The sequence below is a fragment of the Bos grunniens genome, chromosome 23 (assembly GCF_055505025.1).
Source record: "Bos grunniens cultivar Pamir isolate PY7600 chromosome 23, Bosgru_T2T1.0, whole genome shotgun sequence".
Lineage (NCBI taxonomy): Eukaryota > Metazoa > Chordata > Mammalia > Artiodactyla > Bovidae > Bos > Bos grunniens.
The window spans coordinates 53546802-53555939 of record NC_141187.1 but is presented as its reverse complement, the minus strand read 5'-3'; the positions used below and the strand labels follow the sequence as shown (position 1 = coordinate 53555939).

The window sequence follows — 9138 nt, the reverse complement described above, 5'->3', positions numbered from 1 at the left end:
TTTTTTCCAAATAAAGGCCTGGACTTTTCAAACGTGTCAAGATTGTGAGAGACGGAGAGAGGCTGAGAAGCGGCTGTTTGTGAAAGACGGAGAGAGGCTGAGAAGCGGCTGTTTGTGAAAGACGGAGAGAGGCTGAGAAGCGGCTGTGGCTGAAGGGCCAGCACTCTGAATCCACAGGCAGCCCCGCGCCTGTGAGGACGGGTCTTGCACCCCTGTCGGGCAGGGGGTGTAGTCGGTGAAGCTCAAGGCGGACTTGAGGGTTGATGGCACCGTTGGGTCAGTGGGATTCCTTGATGTTGATGGTTGTGTTGTGTTTACATGGAAAAATGACACCGTTTGTAGGAAAAACAGAGTCAAGTCATGAGCACTGGAGCATCCTATGTGAGGCTCACCGCGGTGTGGTCCAGGAGCACACACGCACACACACGCACACGCACATGTGCACATACATGCACACACACGCACACACATGCACACGCACACAGAAGGTGCAGGCAGTGAGATGAGGTGTAACCCCTAGGGAGTCTGGGTGCAGGACGTTAGGAAGCTCTCTGGCCCTCCGTGTCCCTCCCAGGAACAAGGCCAGGAGAGACGCCACAGGGGTCGGGCCAGACCCAGGACCGCTGCGCCGGAGTCTGACCAGCCAGCACCCGGGTGGGGGTGGGCCCAGGGTGGGAGCAGAGGGTCAGGCTGCCTGCCGCCAGGCAAAGCCAACTCATAAAGAGGTGACGATTGTTGAGTTGCTGGCGTCCCTCTTGTTTCATCCCCCGAAAGCAATTTCAGCCGCTTCGTGGTGCTAGCCTCGTGCAGGGCACCTGTCCCTGTGAACGCCTGGTCTGTAAGCGCTTTCAACGCCCTGTGGGCGGGTCTGGGCTCACAGTTGCCGAGGGCCCGGGGGCAGACACAGCTGCTTGGCTGACAGAGTTGGACATGTGCGGGGCAGTAAACAGGAATGAATTTTCCCTAACCTTTATGAGTCAAATATTTATTTTTGGACTATTAACAAAATCAAAAGAATTACGGGGTTCTTTTAATTTCGAGTCAAAGCACAGTGACGTCAGCTTTTAAGAAATTGTATTTAATGGGTTGTGTTAAACGGAGCAGAAACAAATTCAGAAATTCGGGGATTTCTTGCCCAGTGTATGCAGCACTGAGGCAAGATTTTTAAAAAAATGTTTAATGCTCTATAAAAGAGGTAATGAGATCCTGCTTTCTATAAACTGTCCATCAGATACTGACGACACCATTAAACCTCCCAAGTATGCTGCGGATAGAAAGCTCTAGGTGTGCGTGCGTGTGTGTGCGTGTGTATACATATTTGTGTGGGTGTGTGTGTGCATGTGTGGGCTCCCCTCTTCCCTCCTGGAAGGTAGGAGGTATGGAGGGGTCACTGTTTTCTGCGAACAGCACATGTTTTTAGTAACAGACAAAAGGAAATTCATGCTTTCTCTGGGGTGGAGATGGATGAACTACAAATCTTCCCAAATGCAAAGAATTGTTTCTGCTTGTAGACTGCAATTTCAGAAAGAGAGAGAAGCAACAACGAAACCCCTAGATATCAATCACATTGTCTTAGAAATGTTGTACCTCTGGGTCCTCTCGTGACCATGCATTGCTGAAGAACTTGGTGTAAAGGCGACTTGACACACAGAGCACTCAGCACAACAAAGCACTCAGCACAGCTACAGCATCTCCTGGCCCAGAGCAGGATGAACACTCAGGCCCCTGTTCAAAAGGACTGAGGATTTCAGAGCTGAAGCCTCAGCTTTCACACACCGGGCCCTCTGCTGCCGCCTGGGTCTCCCGCCCCGGAGCCTGTGTTTGTTTCCATAGTCAATAACGGTCAGTGACTGAGCCCCTGCTGAGAGCAAGTTTTAATTTGAGTCTGTAGCCAAGTTCAAGGAAAAATTATTATCATTATTTTCAAACCAGTAGTTGGAAGTAAGACTTCACAGTTTGAATCAAAGGACTTTGTGGTAAGAAGTTTTCAGAACCTTAATAAGTTTCACAGCTTGTCAAAAATAAACCTCTCTCCTCCTTTGTAAAATAGAGTTATGACATTTAAACATTCAGAGCTGGAAGGGGGCTCTTTTAGGAGCCCTCCAAGTTAATGAAATAAGACCCCTGAAAATACAGCGACCAGGAATCTGAATCTGCCCCTTGCACCCAATTCTTGACCCCTTCTTCTGTCTTAAATTCATTTCTGTATTTTCTCTCTCGTGAGGTGGGTACCTGACTCCATAGGAAAAAATAAATCAGTTGAGTGGATCGACAGACTGGGTTACAGGTGGCCGTCTGGAAGCACAGGGGGCAAGCCTCAGCTCCCAGCCCCCCACAGGCTCCCCACAGAGAGGCTGAAGAATTGGTGAGCTGTGGACAACGGAAAGTCTAACACACTTGCACACCGCTGGTCAGAGTGTAAACGGTCTTCCAGAGCGCAGCTGCGACTTTGCAACTTAGCCATTCTGTTTCTAAATATTTATCTCAGATAAAACCGTGTATGTGAGCTCCAGGAGACGATTTAAAAAGCAGTCATGGTAATATTCTTTGTAAAGATCCCAAACTGGAAACAACAACCCAAACCTGTATAGAAAATGGACAAATACACTTTTGGGTATTTATAGCCTTAGATGCGGAACAGCAGTGAGAAAGAATAAAGCACAGCTAACTGTGTGGATGGTGGAGCAAAGAGTTACAGAGTTACAGAAAAATACAAACAGGCTGATGTCGCATGTGTCGAGTTACACAGGCCTGAAGAACCTGCTCCAGGGTGAATGCGTATGAGAAACATCAATGATGGCAGCAAAATCCATGACGATAATTACTTCAGGAAGAGACTTGGTGTCACGGGGTTGGGGGCACTCGAGGACGAGGAGGGGAGCAGAACTGAAGCCACTGTGGAGACTGAGCTGCTGGCTTGGTTACTCTTGGCGCCTTGTGTCAGGCTGCATCTACCCTCTGTGTATCTGTCTATGTAACTAAGTATCTATCATCTCTCCATCCACATCTTCCTTTCTCAGTGGGGTACAGTTCATAAAACATGCAGAGAGAGTAAACGTGGAGGACACTGACTCAAGACACCCTGTACACACTTGTCTTTTTCAGGACATTCAATAATTGTGAAAGAGAAATTTATAGTAAGAACAAAATATTGATGTTCTTTGATCTTCTCAGTTTATTCCTTATCTTACACCATCAATTTGAACTTCTGTTTGGCTGTATTTAACTGAAAATTCCACGATAAGTGGTTCATATGAGAAAGACGTTCATGTTTATCTCAGCTGAAAAGGAGGTAGGTCACTAGGGACTTGAGCCCTTTCTAAATCCCTGTTCCATCATCCACAGGGTGTAAACCTTTTCCTCATGCTCACAAAATGGTTGTTGTCACTCATGCCATCACATCTATGTTCCTGGTTCAAAGAAAGGACAGGGCAAAGGGCCCAGAGGCAAGCGAGCCAAATCTGTTCGCTTGTAAAGAACTTGCCTAGACGTTTCACCCAGTGGCTTTGGCTTATATCTCATTGGCCACTGTGAGCTGCAAGGAAATGCCCTTAACAAAATTGGTTTTGTTAGTAAGAAAAAGGAGAATGCATAATGGGTAGGCAATCAGCAATCCCTACATACGAATATATGTGGATTTTATTATATGGAAATACATTTGAATTGTATCCGTTTGACTGTATTTATTAATTTATATGTGACTGAGAAACCTATATGCACTTCAGGAAGCAGCAGTTAGAACGGGACATGGAACAACAGACTGGTTCCAAATAGGAAAAGGAGTACGTCAAGGCTGTATATTGTCACCCTGCTTATTTAACTTATATGCAGAGTACATCATGAGAAACGCTGGACTGGAAGAAGCACAAGCTGGAATCAAGATTGCAGGGAGAAATATCAATAACCTCAGATATGCAGATGACACCACCCTTATGGCAGAAAGTGAAGGGGAACTAAAAAGCCTCTTGATGAAAGTGAAAGTGGAGAGTGAAAAAGTTGGTTTAAAGCTCAACATTCAGAAAATGAAGATCATGGCATCTGGTCCCATAACTTCATGGGAAATAGATGGGGAAACAGTGGAAACAGTGTCAGACTTTATTTTTTTGGGCTCCAAAATCACTGCAGATGGTGATTGCAGCCATGAAATTAAAAGACACTTATTCCTTGGAAGAAAAGTTATGACCAACCTAGATAGCATATTCAAAAGTAGAGACATTACTTTGCCAACAAAGGTCCATCTAGTCAAGGCTATGGTTTTTCCAGTAGTCATGTATGGATGTGAGAGTTGGACTGTGAAGAAAGCTGAGCGCTGAAGAATTGATGCTTTTGAACTGTGGTGTTGGAGAAGACTCTTGAGGGTCCCTTGGACTGCAAGGAGATCCAACCAGTCCATCCTAAAGGAGATCAGTCCTGGGTGTTCATTGGAAGGAATGATGCTAAAGCTGAAACTCCAGTACTTTGGCCACCTCATGCGAAGAGCTGACTCATTGGAAAAGACTCTGATGCTGGGAGGGATTGGGGGCAGGAGGAGAAGGGGACAACAGAGGATGAGATGGCTGGATGGCATCACCAACTCGATGGACGTGAGTTTGAGTGAACTCCGAGAGTTAGTGATGGACAGGGAGGCCTGGTGTGCTGTGATTCATGGGGTTGCAAAGAGTCGGACACGACTAAGCAACTGAATTGAACTGAACTGATACATTAAACTCCTATTTATCCAGAGTCAAAACAATCAGAAAAGTTAAATAATCATTCAAGAAATGTTATATTACTATCATTTCTAGCTTTTCCCAGTTGCTATGTATATTTTACTGCACTCTATTTTTAAAGTCTCATTAATTTATATACAGTTAATACATACTTTTGGTAAATCAGAACAGTTATTCAACTAATATTAATATAAATTATAGTGCCACTTTTCACAGGGTGCTCACCTTTTATGTGATACTTTCAATATGAATAACAACACATTTCTTTCAAGCCACTTAAGCCCTCTCTTTCATATGTATCTGAAATAGTAAAGAAAATATTTGGAAACCAAGTTATTTTTTCTGTGAATCAAAAGAAACAACTTTCCCTATCAGAAATTAAAGGAGGAGATTTCTTTAGCACTCTGGATTATTTTTTAAAGTTTGGCAATGCAAAATTCTGTGAACTTGCAGAGAATTCAACGGCCAGATAAACAAAGATCTAAAGTGGACCCCCGCCGCTGAGAACAAATTCCTCCAGACAGGAGCCAACCCACGCCCGTCACAGCGACATCAGCCTATTGTACGGGCTCCACAGGGCAGACAAAACACCCCTCAGCCCTCAGATCTGCCTGTGAGTCACCGCCCTTGCCTGCGACTTCCTCTGAAAAAAAACACGAGAGGCTGCCTTTGAAGAGACCCCCGAGCGGCGGCTGGGTGCTGGGCAGGTGGTGCAGGAGCCCCGGGGGCCCTCCCCGTGCCCCCATGATGCCCACCCCTTGGCCGGTGCCACACAGGGCCTGCAGCCCCCGTCACAGCCGTGCCCATGGCCTTTTGGTGGCCCTCACGCTCCCTTTCCATCTCTGCTCGTCTCTCCAGCTCCTGCTGGTCTGCACGATTCCCACAAAGCCCTGAAGCCGAGGGCCGGATACAGGCCCTCTGTTCTCTCAGCATCCCAGCAGTGTGCGGTTAACGGCGAAGACGCCTGTCTGCGCGCAGCTTCCTACCTGACAGTCCTCTCTGCTCGCGCTCAGGCCTCTGAGAGGCCAGGCGGCGCTGGCGTGGACAGCGGGTGTGGACAGGGTCAGGCGTCCCCGCCTGCAGGTGTGGACAGGGTCAGGGGTCCCCGCCTGCAGGTGTGGACAGGGTCAGGGGTCCTTGCCAACGGGTGTGGACAGGGTCAGGGGTTCCCCCCTCCCCGCTGGTCACCTCTGTGAATCTGGGCGTATCACTTTGGCCTCTCCAGGCCTCAGCAAACAGGAAGTGGTACCTGCCCAACTTGCTACCCCACCATATTGGGGGGTTACTATTAAGTAAGAAGAAAGGAAAGTCTCTAACAAACTGTTGTCGGCATCACAGGTAACATAAACTCTCCTCTCACAGGCAGTGGGCATGTCTGGAGGTGACGTTTCCCTGGCCGCTTCTCTCCTTCACTGCTGGAGGACCCAGAGGCCCCGCATCCCAGCCCGGGCCCCCCACCCGGGCAGGAGAGGACCACTTCCTTTTTTTGCCCAAAGTGGAGAATCTGGGGGACTCAAGCCTTCCGAATGAGAGCCATTCATGCTCAGCACACGCTGGGCTTCTGTCTGCCAGGAGGTCCGTCTCCTGGCCTCTCTGGAGGGTCCCAGCAGAGCGGCCCCGAGGCTCTCGCACCAGCCCCGATGTGCAGGCCTGCGTGTGGCCGGCCACTGGGCGGTAGAAACTTGGGCGAGTGAGGGCTCGTGTGTAGAGACGCGACCTCCAGAAGGACTGGGACCTCCCTGCCTGTCCACGCCTCGGCCCCTCAGTAAGTGACCAGCATGAAGCAGGAGGTGGGTGCTTGACACATATGTGTTAACTGAAGAATAAACAACAAAAGCGTGTTTTGATGGCGCAAAATAAAGGACTCACAAAACAAGAATTATCCTTATGGCGAGAGAGCACGGCCTCGACTGCCCTTTCTGGGGGCTCCAGAGGGGAGAACCCAGGTCCCAGAGGCTCAGCTACTCATCCCCTCCAGCCCCGTCCAGGACAAGACACACTGTCCCTCCGGCCGGAGGTCACTCCTCACATCCATGCTGTCTGCTCCATGGCCACGGGCCGAGGACATGTTTTTAGGGGGTCCTGGGGTCCAGGTGGGCATAGCCATCTGCATCCTTTCATCACCCAAGTCAGCAGGCGTTAAGCCAGGATGCCCTTCTCAGTATCCGTCCTCGGGAAAACAAGCTCAGTTCTCTGCAGCTCCTGGAGGATCAGCCAGCAGGTCCTGGCGCTTTCATTTCTGCTCACGTTGATCCGAAAAGCACGCGGTCTGCCACCAGAGGACAGCAGCGGTCCGAGATCCAGGTGGGCCGCCCACGCTTCGGCCGCTTCCCGCCTGCCCTGCAGGGTTTAAAGCCTGGCTTTGTCCCCCACCCAGGGTTCTGATTGGAAGAGATGTTTGTTTAGCAGAACAAGCTGAGAGAATCCCAGGGGAGGTCGTTCTGGCCAAGCTGGAGCTCTGCTGCGTTCTCCATGCTTTGGGTATCTTCCCGCATCACTGCTAACACCAGAGCCTTGCTGAGAAAAGATGGGAAATGATTTACTTGAAAAGGCAGAACAGACAGAAGTCCTCAGGGGTCTGTGGCTCTGTAACCCTCCTGAGCTCAGAGGTGAGATTTCAGTGGGATCTGCTCCTTATCAGGACTGCTGTTTCTGCATCTCATATCACAGAGCCTTCACACACTGACCCAGCCAAGCTTTGTGGCTTTCATACGTTTTCTTCACTAAATGTCTTATTTGAAGAACATTTACCAAGCCCTTCCTACATGCCTAGGATACGCAGGGTGTGCTGGGACACAGTGACGGGCGAGCCGCAGCTCCGAGGTGCAGACCACTGGCGAAAGGGCCTGATGGGCGGCGCCAGTGGGGGCGGAGGGGCAGCGGACAGGGCTGAGGGGTCGCAGGAAGAAAGTCCCCGGGGCAGGTTTGACCCCGCTCCTCGCCCGGAAGCCCTGCTCTCCTCCGACGGCCGGTGTCGGTGTGGTCCATCTCAGGGCGTGTGCTCAGATATCTCCACACCTGGCTCACCCCTTCTCCACGCATTTGGAGGAGGCGTCAGGACAGCCCCCTGAATAGCTGCAGAGGCTGAGGTCCGAGGTCAGACCAAGCTTCCCAGGGTCCTGTGACAAGTCCCGGGGCCGGACACGGAGCCACGCCGCCCGCTGCGCTGGACTGCCTTCCTCTGCCCCTGACTCCTGGCCAGACACCTGCCCCCCAACACCTCGGGCTTTTCTGGGCCCAGGGCTTCCCTCCACCTCCTGCTTTTCCCGGGTCAGACCCTGGGACGTCCCGCCATTCAGGGATGCTGGCTGCATGCCACCCCCCTGCCCTGAGGTGGATGCTGTGCCCAGGCTGCCGGGGGCAGGGGTCGGGGTGGGCGTCCTCGGGAGCCTCCTTCAGCCGGGTTACCAGATCGTGACAATCTCCCGAATCTAAGCCAAGGCGTTTCTCATGCCAAGCGCGGGCCGGTGTGTCTACCAGGGAACCCTTGTGGGCAAACCAGCAAGTGACTGGCAGTGCACTCTTGCCCTTTAAGGGTGACTCTGCTCTGTGGTGACCGGTGTCCCTCTGCTGCTGCTCTGTTGGTGCCGCTCCTGGACGGAGCCTCCAGGAAGGCCCCACACCCTCCGAAGCCCCTGGATCACCACCCTTCACACACTCACCACGTGTTCATGTTTCTTGAGCCGCATTTTCATGTCAATTGTTCTTTACCCTCCAGGCTCTCTGTCTCCCTGGACAAGATCTTAATTGGATTCAGTGAAACCAAGTTACCGGACATGATCCATTTCAGGGCAGGCTGTTTGAATTGAAACTATTCTTCATGTTCACTTTTGAAATGAAAAACAAAAATCTACGTTTAATTCAAAGACGTTCAGTGGCGTCGATGGAGGCAGATGAGTGGAATGGGACTGGCGTTTGGACACCTCCCTACGTCCCCTGGGGACTCTTCTTTGTCCATGCGTTACTGATAATTGCCAGGCGGTGCCCGTGGCTGCCCGTGCCCCAGCCTTGGAGGAAACATGACTCTGTGAAGCAGGACGCTGGGGCCTGGCCCAGGCGGTTAGGCTGTGGTCTCCATAGCAACGTGCAGTCCAGCCAAATAGGGTGACTTCTCCCAACTCCGGGGGACTGCACAGCCAGGCGAGGGGTGGACACTGGCCCCAGGACCCCTCTGTGGTGGGCGTCCCAGCTGTGTCCTGCTGCCCTGCATCCGCCCGCTTCACGGATTTTCTGGAGGATGGCACTTCACGGGACAGTTCTGTGAGAGTCTTGATCGGGCTTGTGGGGAAAGCTTGGGGATGGACCAGGGTCCTCGGGTCTCGAAGTGCAAGGCAGGGCTGTCCCCCGCCCGGGGATGGGCACAAAGGTGGCTCTGGGGACTGACGTACAAACTAAACGGATCATGTGGGTTTGGATGTCTGCCAGCTGT

At 51.2% G+C, this 9138-nt stretch overlaps 1 long non-coding RNA gene across 1 annotated transcript; it reads right to left on the bottom strand.

Annotated features, from left to right (window-relative positions):
* Positions 1–4697: 4697 nt before the first annotated feature.
* On the bottom strand, positions 4698–8758 carry LOC147347879 (uncharacterized). The gene is made up of 2 exons (XR_015152906.1): positions 8372–8758; positions 4698–7226 (listed from the first exon to the last, which is right to left on the bottom strand). It is a non-coding gene; the product is annotated as an uncharacterized LOC147347879 (long non-coding RNA).
* Between the last annotated feature and the right edge of the window lie 380 nt (positions 8759–9138).